This window comes from Epinephelus fuscoguttatus, linkage group LG7 (assembly GCF_011397635.1).
Source record: "Epinephelus fuscoguttatus linkage group LG7, E.fuscoguttatus.final_Chr_v1".
Taxonomy (NCBI): domain Eukaryota; kingdom Metazoa; phylum Chordata; class Actinopteri; order Perciformes; family Serranidae; genus Epinephelus; species Epinephelus fuscoguttatus.
The window spans coordinates 5,570,769-5,585,842 of NC_064758.1; positions in this window are offsets into that span (position 1 = coordinate 5,570,769).

The window sequence follows — 15,074 nt, forward strand, 5'->3', positions numbered from 1 at the left end:
ATGGTAAGCACTGAGGAGTCATTAGGTCAATATATCATATTCAGGTGGAGTAATAAGGACACAGGGTCTACTTAGTCTTGTTTTAGGGTAGCAGTATAGCAGAGGTTGACAAATGTGATATATCTGTTCATTTCAAGTTGCACTGAAGACCCTGTGAGAGAAGCAGCAGGTTCACAGGGCACAGTCGGCACCACAAATTCATATTAAACATAAATTATTTGGCCTTCTCCTCTGCAGTTCTTCTGCTGTGAATGGCGTGAGTGAAGAGTGATACAAATTACCTTTGAGCCTGCAGAGGTTTGTTAAATCACTTCAAAGCCCAGGACAAATAAGCAGCATTGGCAGACATGAGTCCTATTTCCGCAAGAGATTTGAAGAGTTAACGCAGAACAACAAAGACGAGATCAGCTCCTGTAGTTTGTGCAGTTTGCTCATCTGTTCCCCTGTGTGAAGCTCTAAATATGAATCCAGCTCTGAGCCACTTGACACCTTAGTGTGAGGCCTCAGTTGGGAGTGTGTTGACACTAGAGTCTAACAGTTTGTATCAGTAAGATTAAATTCTTGCAGTGAGCTCTTGTTTATGGCTTCAAGTGAAAATGATTAGTCCTTAACCCTATGGGCCCGAACAACGCATAGTGCATCGAAATTCACACCTGTTCATCTCTATGGATTTTCTCCGCAAGTGTTCGTCATAGCGAGAAGCCACACATATCACGTGAAACAGCGGAATCATAGCTTTCCGACAAGACCAACTGTTGGTGGTCTGTTGTGTTTTCACAGTGAAAAAAAGTGATAAAGTTACACTAAAATTATTTATAACAGAGCTTTCATACAGCTTTGCACACACATTACTCTTAGATGGATTACTCTCGAATGCAGTGTCACACACTGTCGTCCAGATGATACTAAACACTTCATTGTGCTGTCATCCCATCACGCTATAAATACAGATCAATTGTCTACAAAATAAAAACCTGACGAATTTGTTTACAACCCATTATACAGATCTTCTTATCAGTCACTTCATATAGTGAGGAATATCGTATCTTACTACGTCTTAGGCTTGCATGTGTTTCTCTCTGTCTATCCACATTTGTAGTCCGGCTTTCAAGATGCAAATATCTCCATATTGTCCAGTTGACACTTCATCAAACTTTGTATGACAAGACCAGCCACTTCACCTTTGTGCACCCAGACAACTGTAGCCTAATTATGCATGCTGACAGGGCCATAGTCACCATATACATTGAGGAGGGACAAAAAGGCTATCAGGCAAAAAAGGGAAAGTATGCTGGATAGCTTGGCAGAAACACAAGACAATCTGGCAGAGGGGAAGGGGAAAATGGACTGATACAAATGCTGAAGACTGATGGGAGAATGAGCCACAGGTGTGGAGATGGGCGGGGAAAACCAGGTGCAGGTAATGAGCAGATTGAATAGGCTGAGAGGGAGGCGTGATCTGAAATGACAGGAGAGTTAATGATGAGACATGAAAACAAAACCAGATGAAAACAAACTAAGAGTTGGGATTTCTGACATTGGGTATCTGATCAGGATGCCTCCTGGGTGCATCCTGTCAGAGGTGTTCCAGGCATGTCCAACTGGTGGGAGGCCCGGCCTGATGGGCAGACCCAGAACACGCTGGAGGGATTATGTGTCTTGTCTGGCGTGGGAACGCCTCGGATCCCCCAGGAGGAGCTGGAAAGCTTTGCTTGGATGAGGGACGTTTGGAGTACTTTACTCAGCCTGCTGTCCCCACAACTCAGCCTCGGATAAGCAGTTGAAAATGGATGGATGGATGGATGGATGGATGGATGGATGGATGGGTGGATGGGTGGCCACCCAGGAATGACTGGCCAATATCTAACCATGAATATGACAATACTGAGTTGATTTATTTTTCAAGTGACACGTAATGACTAGTGTGTGTTTTAGTACTCAGTCCTCTATCAGCCGAGAGAGCTACTGTTGACACAATGACAGACACATCTCTGCTCTTAGTGTATGTAATGTGTGATTATAAGAGCATTAACTCCTAACCTGATAATGTGTCAGCATAGTCATTGGGATGTGCTTTTCCATTGCACAGACCTTTTACCTCGCAGTCATTCTGCTGGAACATTATGTAAATCACTCAACTGTTTACACCACAACAAACAGAAACATGTAGCTCAGTGGCAAAACAAAAGGAAAGGGAGCAGTTACGTGATGAAGAAAAATTCTGAAATATCTGAAACATTCCTTTGATGTTTACTGCAGCAGAAAGTGCACCATACTGTTATGTTTCCTCATTATTTCTGAACTATTCCAAAATTGCCTAAAAAGGCATCTGCATCTTGCCTCTGAAAGTTTCAAGTTTCTCAAGGTTCTCTGAATCTCTTTGACCCAACAAATCAGAGAAAAAAGGAGCTGCAGTGTCATGAGCACCATTCAGGCATCGTGATGTCTCCATCTGAGAGCCTTGAATTTCATACACAGCAATGAATGAATAAATAATGTAATACTTCCAGGAGTCATATTATACATAACTATCACAATAACAGCATCCAGAGTTATAAACATGGCATTTGCCCTTGCTGGGCAAAGTGCGCAGAAATAAAGCGGTTTAAATATTTAACAGCACAGGGACAGGACAGATTAACATGAAGAGTTTAGTAGAACATTAAGTTTAGATGAGGCAGTCAGTGAAAAGAAAACAATAATGTAATGGAGTGAATGCATCATGTAGAGACATTCAACATACAGTAACATCCTGTGCTCAGTCATGAGCTAAAGACTAAAGGGTAACTGTTATTTGATCTCATGTGGTTGCTTGGATTCTTCTCAGATAGGGTCTAGAATATATTTGACCGGCCTGCAGCAGTCATTACAGTGGTTGATCACAGACTGTGTGATCGTTTTTTGGTCATTTGCTTTCATCGTGCCTCAGCCACCAGCCAGTAATCAGGGTTCACATGCTGTCTTGCTGTTGAGATTTGCCTCAGTTCACACTGCAGACACTGAACTTTATGCAAGAACCTACAGTACAGGCCAAAAGTTTGGACACACCTTCTCATTCAATGCGTTTTCTTTATTTTCATGACTATTTACATTGTAGATTCTCACTGAAGGCATCAAAACTATGAATGAACACATGTGGAGTTATGTACTTAACAAAAAAGGTGAAATAACTGAAAACATGTTTTATATTCTAGTTTCTTCAAAATAGCCACCCTTTGCTCTGATTACTGCTTTGCACACTCTTGGCATTCTCTCCATGAGCTTCAAGAGGTAGTCACCTGAAATGGTTTCCACTTCACAGGTGTGCCTTATCAGGGTTAATTAGTGGAATTTCTTGCTTTATCAATGGGGTTGGGACCATCAGTTGTGTTGTGCAGAAGTCAGGTTAATACACAGCCGACAGCCCTATTGGACAACTGTTAAAATTCATATTATGGCAAGAACCAATCAGCTAACTAAAGAAAAACGAGTGGCCATCATTACTTTAAGAAATGAAGGTCAGTCAGTCCGGAAAATTGCAAAAACTTTAAATGTGTCCCCAAGTGAGTCGTAAAAACCATCAAGCACTACAACGAAACTGGCACACATGAGGACCGACCCAGGAAAGGAAGACCAAGAGTCACCTCTGCTTCTGAGGATAAGTTCATCCGAGTCACCAGCCTCAGAAATCACAAGTTAACAGCAGCTCAGATCAGAGACCAGATGAATGCCACACAGAGTTCTAGCAGCAGACCCATCTCTAGAACAACTGTTAAGAGGAGACTGCGCGAATCAGGCCTTCATGGTCAAATAGCTGCTAGGAAACCACTGCTAAGGAGAGGCAACAAGCAGAAGAGATTTGTTTGGGCCAAGAAACACAAGGAATGGACATTAGACCAGTGGAAATCTGTGCTTTGGTCTGATGAGTCCAAATTTGAGATCTTTGGTTCCAACCGCCGTGTCTTTGTGAGACGCAGAAAAGGTGAACGGATGGATTCCACATGCCTGGTTCCCACTGTGAAGCATGGAGGAGGAGGTGTGATGGTGTGGGGGTGTTTTGCTGGTGACACTGTTGGGGATTTATTCAAAATTGAAGGCACACTGAACCAGCATGGCTACCACAGCATCCTGCAGCGACATGCCATCCCATTCGGTTTGCGTTTAGTTGGACGATCATTTATTTTTCAACAGGACAATGACCCCAAACACACCTCCAGGCTGTGTAAGGGCTATTTGACCAAGAAGGAGAGTGATGGAGTGCTGCGGCAGATGACCTGGCCTCCACAGTCACTGGACCTGAACCCAATCCAGATGGTTTGGGGTGAGCTGAACCGCAGAGTGAAGGCAAAGGGGCCAACAAGTGCTAAACACCTCTGGGAACTCCTTCAAGACTGTTGGAAAACCATTTCAGGTGACTACCTCTTGAAGCTCATGGAGAGAATGCCAAGAGTGTGCAAAGCAGTAATCAGAGCAAAGGGTGGCTATTTTGAAGAAACTAGAATATAAAACATGTTTTCAGTTATTTCATCTTTTTTTGTTAAGTACATAACTCCACATGTGTTCATTCATAGTTTTGATGCCTTCAGTGAGAATCTACAATGTAAATAGTCATGAAAATAAAGAAAACGCATTGAATGAGAAGGTGTGTCCAAACTTTTGGCCTGTACTGTATATCTTTATCATGAGCTCCCTTTAAAAGTCTTGTGTGTGGAATTTAGTGGCATTTAGCAGTATACAGTACAGCAGTATACTGATACATGTCAATACTTCCTGCTAATTTAATCCAATAAATCATATTTCCACATGTATTTTGTATCTACTTGTACTTGAATCTACTGTTAAGACCTTGTTTCCTTATGTTGAAAAGCAGAGGTAGTGTGTTTCCTGGGCCAAAAAAATTGCTCTCCAATGAATGATCAGAGAAAAGTGAACTTATAATTTTTTCTTCATTTATTCATCTTGATCAGATGGCACGCTGAAATGTGTTTTAAATATAAAATTCTGTTTATTTATCATGTTAATACATATAACTTTTTGGTGATTTGGTGATTGAGTCAGTAAGTAAATTGTTGCACTTGATCCCGTTTAAAGTTCAACCATAGGCCTTTTCATGGGTAAACTTCTATTTTTAAAGGAAATGGGCAATTTCTGCTCATTAGATGCATACAGTCTTTTTCAGAATACACTTATGACGTTGGTAAAACACCTAGTTTTTACATTTATTACCTTGCGCAACAAAAGCACAGCATTTCACAACATTACAGACTTATTTAAAAGTACAACCATTAGAATGGTACTATATGTCAGTTTGGACGTCACTGGATATTGACCTATTCTGTCATGTTGGTATGAGAGGGCACTGGTTTGAATGTAACGATACGTAACATACATACCTACATCCTATGTGAAACCAAAAGAAACTTACGTTACATAACAGATGTACATATTTTAATCCAAAACATCTAAACCTAACTAAGTAGATTTGTTGCCTAAACCTAATTATGGTTGTATCACAACATTAATCATGTGTTGCAATGTTTTTTAGCTTTGCATCACATAGAGAAGCAAAAGGGTACCTTGTATGTCTCTACCAGATGCCGTGACAAAGCAGCACATTCTCACTTGAACCTTGTCACATATCCCTGCTTGGTCGTTGACTTTCCACGTCCACATATGACATGCAAGGTAGCCTGGGTGCATCTGTTATTGACGCTCTGGAATGCCGTGTCATCTTCAGCCTGTTACATGCTTTATGTCTTTTCAAAATAAACGTCTGTTTTCACAGGAAATGTACAGTTTGCACATAGTCTCTTTCAAAATAAATATACTATGTCAGTACAACACAAGCAATTGCATGTGGTTACGTTTAGCCAAGACATGCACTGAGTTCAGTTTAGGCAACAAAAGCAAGTAGTTAGGTTTAGAGAAAAACATCATGGTTTATGAGCAGCAGGCTCCTGGTTGACAGTCCAGGGTATGTTGGACCAATCCATCTACCCTCCAACCCACCGTATATTGACTTCCTCGCTCTTTATATTACATTTTGCATCGTTACAAACTGATGCCGCCCAGCAGTACATCATATTGCCGTGAAAGGTGCCTTTGTGAGTCTGTATCTAAAACAGAAATCACTGACAAAGTGGTGGCATTTGATAAGTTCAGAGTGACAACAGGCTGACATAGGAGGCAGTTAAGGTGACAGTCATGGAGATGGATGGTCAGCTACACGTGATGGTAGAGGTGATATCACTCTGGCAGGTGCAACCAGATGTTGGCTTGGACAGAAACCTGCGTAAAGACCCATCTGCTGGGGTGTCCACATTAATCTAAGTGTCTAAGTGTCTTGTCAGAATATTTTTCTTCAATCATTCTTACATACCAGATCTGTTTGTATGAGTGGTTCTTGCACAAAGTCTTTTGTTGCAAATTAGTATTCTGGCTCCTCTAACTGAAAAACAACAGGGAACTACGCCAGACTCAAACTCCAAGCTTACTGTAGCTCTTTCCTCTGTTGAGCAGTGGAGAGCTGCTGTGCTGCAGTGCCTCTGGGTGTGTGCGACTTCTCAGTGAGTCAGTAGCCTCGAGTAACATCGGAGAGTATCAACTCCAGTGATTCATAGACAGCTACAAAGATCCAATAGTCTTTGATTATAAGCTGAACATAGCCTGCTGCTCCTGTCAAGCACACTCTGCTGGGCTATGAACAAACGTACTCTAACACACAGCGCACACATGCAGCGGAATACCCTCAAATCCACACATTTGCTCCCAGATCTCTGCCGAGGTTTTGACATTCAGAGCAGTTCACAGCTAAGTTGAAAGTTGGGGATTTAAGGATGCAAATAAGTACTCTAACAATCCTTGAAGTACATCCTTTTTTAAAAGCATCGATTGCTGTGGATTTTTACCATTTCTCTCTTGAGTTCATCTACTGTAGCTGTCAAAACAAGATCATTATCATTCCAAAATTTCCATTTGTGCACAATTACAATGAACTCTGTAAACCCCAATCCATCCATAACACAAAATTTTAATGTAGTGTAGAGTCTACACAACTGCCCTGGATTGTCAAAATGACATAAAAACTTTATGTTCACTTGACACAAAAACTTGTGCGCCTTGTGAGCTTGACGTTTTTTTCATGTTAAGTCAACAGTTTTATAGCATGCTGTGAGACAATGTGTTAAAGGCTATAAGTTGTAGAAAACTGTGTTTAAATGTGTTCTAAAGCACTAACATCACCCCTTTCACTGTGATTAATATGTATTTCACAATGGTTCTAATGGATTACAGATAGTGTAACCCATTAGAACCAGAAATCATTCAGAAATCATCTCTTTGCTTCATCCTTGTAATAATGAAACCTAAGCTCATTACAATATATTATTATAGTTCAGTGGAAAAACAAATGTGTGGAAAAAAAAGTGTGTGGGCTGATTGCCATGAAATTTACTGAGCACATTTACACATTATTAATACCCAGACATTTATGAAAGATGAACTCCCTCATATCAGACGCCTTTCTGTAGCACCACTCTCAGGGTCAAATTCCAACTTTCTACACAGCATCTCTCTATTGAATTACAGTAAGATACAATTAGACAACATTAATGTTCTCAAAGAGATTAACCTGTTTGATTATAATGACCATAGAATCTTACCAATTCCTCCAAGAATGATGAAACCAGTGACCTTTCACTAACATTTCAGTTTTGTGTACTTCAAAGGATATCATAGCCTCCATGGGGTGTAGCAAGCAGGGTTGTTGCGAGGTTATTATAGTTCAGTAAAACTAAAATAAAAACTAAAACTATGAAAAAATATTTTAGTTAACAATAACTTATTGAAACTATATTGTGGACAAGTGTTAATTATGACAACTATTTTAAATTTAGTCTTAGTCTTGAGATGAAAATGCATTTTAGTTTTAGTCACATTTTAGTCATTTTTATCCTTCATAGTTTTAGTATATTTTTAGTTGACTAAAACTTAAAATGTTTTAGTCATAATGTTTAGTAATAATGTTGTTTTTTTTATATATCTTTAATCTAGTTAGGCTAATACATGTATCAGAAATTAGAATCAAAGTGACAGGTTGTATAAACAATTTCATTTAGACAATTTTTTCTTCAGCTACAAATAATTTCTGCACACTTACAAACTGTCATTTCTCTAGCAGTTTTTGACAGGTTAAAGGGTGATTTATGAGCACACGTACTCAAAACTCAACATCTCTCTATTTCTGGTCTCAAAAACCACAAGTAACTAATCTGAGACAACTAGGATTTGTAACCAGGTTTATTGTAAACTCTGACATATCCATCTCACTGTTTTGCCCTCTGAGGCAAATTGTGATTTGTGATATTGGGCTTTATAAATAAAATTGATTGATTGATTGATTGATTGATTGATTGATTGATTGATTGATTGATTGATTGAGAAGCATAAAAATAATCGAATTAAAGCCTGAATTCTTTCTTAATCTGCAATGTTAGTCTGGAGGTTTAAACTCATGTCTCACAGAGTTGGTGATAAAAACTAAACTTTCAGCTGTCAGAGAAAACTGACCTGAGTTAAGACTGTTTACAACACAGCTACACTCACAAATAACTGAGCAGCCAACCTGCCTGTCAAACACCATCAACCCAGAAACCTTCCCAAGACAGTCCAGACTGTGTGGAGCTCTGCGGGTATCAGCTGTGATGTGTGGTGGACAGTGGCTGCTTGCTCCACTGCCACTGAGCGGCTAATAAATGGAGATAATTGCTAACAGCCACAGCTGCAACTAAAAAGCTCCACCATCCACAGTCAGACACACAGGGATGATTATTTACTGCTGAATTACAGCTCACAACTCACACCAATGGCTGATGCTGCTCCGGCGTGAGTGATTTTGCTGGCTAAGGAAACATCCTGGCCCAGACTGTTAACTGGAGTTAACCAGCCTTTGACTCATGCAGCATTGGAAGGTAATTGTAAGCATAGCTGTTTTGAGCTTTCAGTGTCTGATAGTCCACTACTAACATATTTGTCATTTCACTTTAACTCCCAGACAACTCAGATGGCCATGAGCAGTGGCAGTGGAGAAACAAAAGATATCAGTAGCTTAGGGGGATGGACAGACAGACAGACAGACAGACAGACAGATAGATAGAGACAGGGGGTGTATACTGTGTGTAGCCTATGTGTTTGCAGGCATGCAGCTGCCTTCCAGCGCCAGCCAAGCGTTGTTTTAATCATTATGTCATGCAGGGAAATGCATCACACAAGAGACAAATACTGTTTCACCTCACCCAGTTGAACTCATGTGCTCACCTGCACTCCTGCACACATACAGTATATAGGAAATACACAATTAAACGGGCGGCATGGTGGTGTAGTGTTTAGCACCCCCTATCATTAGCATTCAGCAGTGGGGACTGTTTGTACAGACCTGTGGTATGTAGAGTGGAGGAGAATGATAATATATAATGGTGACTGAAGTCAGACCTCAGTCACAGAACCTTGAATTCTTTGTACTCAGAAAATGTTGTTTTCAGAGACTTTAAGGTTTCAGTGCGTTCAGATCAGCGCTTAGAATAAAAAGATATCAGTACTGAAAACCAGCAGCCTGCATAGCCTGCTTAAACAGTGTTTAAATCATGCAGAAATGATCTATTTGCAGCCCAGATGCCAGAGGAAAATGTTGGCATTGTATATTTCTGCAAACCACAGACACGTCACATTTGCATATTTGGCATGTATCGAATCAAAGTTACTAAACTGACATGGTATATGAGCTGAAGGTGAAGCTGATAGTGATAGCAAGATGCCTACCAAGCTGCAGATCACAGCAGACCACTGTTTGAGACCAACAAGCAACTAAACTAGTAATTAAACCAGTTGTGATTTAGCTTAGTTTAGCAACCTGTGGCTGTTTATTTAGCAGATTTCAGCCCCAAAAGATGAATCTGTTGTTATTTTTCCTGTGGGTGTGGGTATTTTTTAACAACCCATGGCTGTTTTGCCATCAGATTTAAGCCCCATAACATGGGTGCTTTTTAAGGGCCTGTCACCATTTTTCCTGCAGGTTATTTGCCCCCAAATGTGGATTTTGTTTATGGACCTGTCACTATTTTTCTAGCAGGTTTTTAGCCCCCAAACATGAGTGTTTTACAGCAGCCCAAGTTTGTTTTTCCAACAGATTTCAGCCCCCAAACATGAGTGGTTTTTAGGGGACCTGTCTCTTTTTTTTCCTCAGCTTTTTAGTATGTTTTTTCTTTAGCCCCCAAATGTGGATGTTTTTTAAAGGACCTGTTGCTGTTGAAACGTTAAGTTTCAACTTATCTGCCACATAATAATATGCAAATGTAGCGTATCCATGGTTTCCAGAAACATACAAAACCAAATTTTTTTTCTGTTGTTTGGGTTGTCCTTCAGGGTCTAAATTAGAATATATAATATATAATATATATATAATATATATAATATAGTGCTGCTGTCTATCTATATAAATTACTATAAATTATTCCTGCTGAACATGTGAGGACTGAAACAAACAGTAAATAAAGCTGGTATTCTTTGTGGAAAAAAAATAAACCAATTTTTGATGTAACAACCTAACAACAATACTTTCAGGTGTAACCTTAGACTTCTGATTTTAAAGTCAGAACTCAAGGTCTGTCCATGTAGCCGAAATTCTCCGAGTACTTGTTTTTCCATTAACATGCTGAATATTTTATAACAACTGGTAGTTTTGATAAAGTCCCATTGCAGGTAGCTGGGATAGAAACTGGAATGTGATTTTGTTCCTGAAATTCACATAGCTGCCACAGTGGCAGGCTGCAATTACTGAGCTGGTATTACTGATCAGAGCTCAGCACTTTCATAAAGGCTCATTTTAGAATTGTATCCCCCTCTAATTGAATTTCCTGCAACAATTAGGATTGCACTGCATAAACACTCATTTCTTGACTTGCTGTTTCTGTCTTCCCACCTCTCGCCACTTATAGATGCACACACACAAACCAACAGAGGCATCCATAAACATACTAATGCTGTCTGCCGTAGTTAATAATTAGCAGGACGTGTCTGAAGCCCACAGTGGAATCAGCTGCTAATCTGTTCCCATTGACTGAGCTGAGAAAGCAAATTAAGTGGCTAATGAGCACCATGACATTGTTCAATCTCCACAGACCAACAGCAGTCAGTCAGCACATTACACACACACACACACACACACACACACACACACACACTATAGTGATAGACAAAAACAGAAGTAAATTATCCTACATAGCTGATGGTAGGGTAAGCGAATTTTTGTGTCAGCCCATGTGCCTGTATTTTCCAGGGTATATATATATATATATATATATATACATATATATATGCATGTATTTTATTTTATTTTTTCAACAAAAGAGCGAAACCAATAGTGTGTTAGTCTGTCTCTCAATACTGTCTAACTTTTCTACCCAGTCTTTGGCACTCAGTCCTCAGATCCTACTGAACATATCATTCTATGGAAAGACTAAAACCAACAATGTGTAAGATGGGATTCAGCCTTTGTGAAAACAGCTCTCCGATAAAACAGCACAGGAGGCTGGACTGGTGGGGCATGTTGTTTATTATCAGAGGCTCTGCCGTTATCACAGCACCCACCATTCTATTTATCTTTTATGATGACCATTGTGAGGTAAACAGTATGATACAGCATTTGCATTACAAAGTAATCCATCCTTGCCAGATGAACAAGCTTTGCGTTCCTGCAAAAGGTGATCCATGTCCACTTTTTTATCAGACATCTGTAATGTTGTTTTGCCAGAGCCCTGTGTCCTGTGTTGGCACCCCCATTAGTCAATCTGGACTTTTCTTTAGTCTTTCTCTCAATACTTCCTGACCTCCCCACCCAGTCTAAACTACTAAGCCCCAATCCCATCGGTTTCCACTGAACATGTAAAATGTCTCACAAATATAGTTTCACTTTTAAAATACAGCTTATACTGAACTTTCAAGGAACATACTTGTACTGAATTCTCACAGGGTGACAATATTAGGCAGGTAAATGATGGAAAATGGAAAGGCACTAGGCAGGACGGCAACTCATCCAGGACTGGGGTCTGTTACCAACCAGGTCTCACTCTGAAGTAGTTTAAATAAGGTGCTTGATCAGTGACTTCCAGTGTAAGACACTGTGAAAAAAGCCGTCCATTCAAGTCATCATGATATGCTTTGGTTTGCCGTTATAGTTTAAAGGCCACCAGCGGCGTCAGGGAGAAACGTGGTGGGACAAGAATTAAAGTTAAGGCGGCTAAAGTCCGAGTAGGGCGGGCAGGAGGGGTGGCGGATGGGTCCAACAATCACTGACATTCATTCAGGAGGTGTTTATGGTAAGATTGTAAAGCCAAACCCTGTTCTTTTTTCCTAAACCCAACCACATGCTTTTGTTGACTAAACATAACCACGTGTGTGTGTTGGCTAAACGTAACCACATGCATTTGTTGCTGAAGGAAAAAAATGACAATAAACAGTGTTGTACGGACGTAGTGGGTTTATTTTGAAAGACACTGTATACAAAGTGTTTTGAAAATAGACAATGCATGTAAAAGGGAGAAATTGTCATGGTGTCCCAGAACATCAACAACCAACGCACCCAGGGTACCTGGCATGTCATATGTGGATGTGGAAAATCTATGACAAAATGTCGATATGTGACAAGGTTGGGACAAATGCAAGCAATCATAGCAGTTTTTCTGGATGAAAAGCACTCTAACATTTATATATCTCAATCAATTTCAGTGAGCCATTTTTATATTGAAGGGTTATAAAAGAAATAATTCATTGTCACAAGGTACTGCAAAACCGTGTTATGTCCACTCTATATTTATCAAGCATAGACTGGACTTATTTTAGCCAGATAGCTAACACTGTCTGCTTATAATCAGCTCCGTGATCATACCAGAACATGTTCAAACATGTTCTTTGTTGGATCAAAGATGTTTCTTTCGGGTTTCCAGCGATAGCTAAGGTAGCTAGAGCTAACAATAGTGAGCCTTCATTTTCCCAGGGTTGTGCCATGGTGCAGACAGGAACCAGTCCAAACCAATATTGTCTTACATTAACAAAGAACAGGTTTTCTTGTGGTGGCCTTTGTAAAATGAGCAGTTGTGAAGGTTTTGTTATGATCAAGGAGTTGATGCGGAGACAGCATTAAAAAAGCATTGTAAAAAGTTGACTCCTTCCACTTTAAATTATATTATGTTTTACAGTTTCTAAAAGTATTAACCAAGGAAAATAAACCAAATCCAAAAGCCAATATTTTTACAATTACTTGCCACAATGATTTTTTTTTTATCATCACTTAAGTAATTCAGTATATGTGAGCCTAACGCACACTCCTCTCGAGCTTTCAGCAGAGATTATAGCCTTAAGCCTAAAACTGTTTTCTACTACATGTAGATCATAAACCCTTGAGTACAAAAACACAGTCACTCACTGCAGTCGTTTGATAAATGTTAACTTATGATGCTTTTTATACAGGAAAAAAAAGGTAGCTTCTGTGTTTATTTACACTGAACAAAAATATAAACACAACACTTTTGTTTCTGATCCCATTTTTCATGAGCTGAACTCAAAGATCTAAAACATTTTCTATACACCCAAAAGACCATTTCATGCAGTCACGCCTAAATCTGTGTTAGTGAGCACTTCTCCTTTGCCGAGATAATCCATCCCACCTCACAGGTGTGGCGTATCAAGGTGCTGATTAGACAGCATGAATATTGCACAGGTGTGCCTTAGGCTGGCCACAATAAAAGGCCACTCTGAAATGTGCAGTTTTGCTTTATTGGGGGGGGGGGGTCAGAAAACCAGTCAGTATCTGGTGTGACCATCATTTGCCTCACGCAGTGCAACACATCTCCTTCGCATAGAGTTGATCAGGTTGTTGATTGTGGCCTGTGGAATATTGGTCCACTCCTCTTCAATGGCTGTGCAAAGTTGCTGGATATTGGCAGGAATTGGCGCTGTCGTATACGCCGATCCAGAGCATCCCAAACATGCTCAATGGGTGACATATCCGGTGAGTATGCTGGCCATGCAAGAACTGGGATGTTTTCAGCTTCCAGGAATTGTGTACAGACCCTTGCAACATGGGGCCGTGCATTATCATGCTGCAACATGAGGTGATGGTCGTGGATGAATGGCACAACAATGGGCCTCAGGATCTCATCACGGTATCTCTGTGCATTCAAAATGCCATCAATAAAATGCACCTGTGTTCGTTGTCCATAACATACGCCTGCCTATACCATAACCCCACCGCCACCATGGGCCACTCGATCCACAACGCTGACATCAGCAAACCGCTCACCCACACGATGCCACACACGCTGTCTGCCATCTGCCCTGAACAGTGAAAACCGGGATTCATCCGTGAAGAGAACACCTCTCCAACGTGCCAGACGCCATCGAATGTGAGCATTTGCCCATTCAAGTCGGTTACGACAACGAACTGCAGTCAGGTCAAGACCCCGATGAGGACGACGAGCATGCAGATGAGCTTCCCTGAGACGGTTTCTGACAGTTTGTGCAGAAATTCTTTGGTTATGCAAACCGATTGTTGCAGCAGCTGTCCGGGTGGCTGCTCTCAGACGATCTTGGAGGTGAACATGCTGGATGTGGAGGTCCTGGGCTGGTGTGGTTACATGTGGTCTGCGGTTGTGAGGCCGGTCGGATGTACTGCCAAATTGTCTGAAACGCCTTTGGAGACGGCTTATGGTAGAGAAATGAACATTCAATTCACGGGCAACAGCTCTGGTGGACATTCCTGCAGTCAGCATGCCAATTGCACGCTCCCTCAAAACTTGCGACATCTGTGGCATTGTGCTGTGTCATAAAACTGAACATTTTAGAGTGGCCTTTTATTGTGGCCAGCCTAAGGCACACCTGTGCAATAATCATGCTGTCTAATCAGCATCTTCATATGCCACACCTGTGAGGTGGGATGGATTATCTCGGCAAAGGAGAAGTGCTCACTAACACAGATTTAGACAGATTTGTGAACAATATTTGAAGGGAAATGGTCTTTTGTGTGTATAGAAAATGTTTTAGAT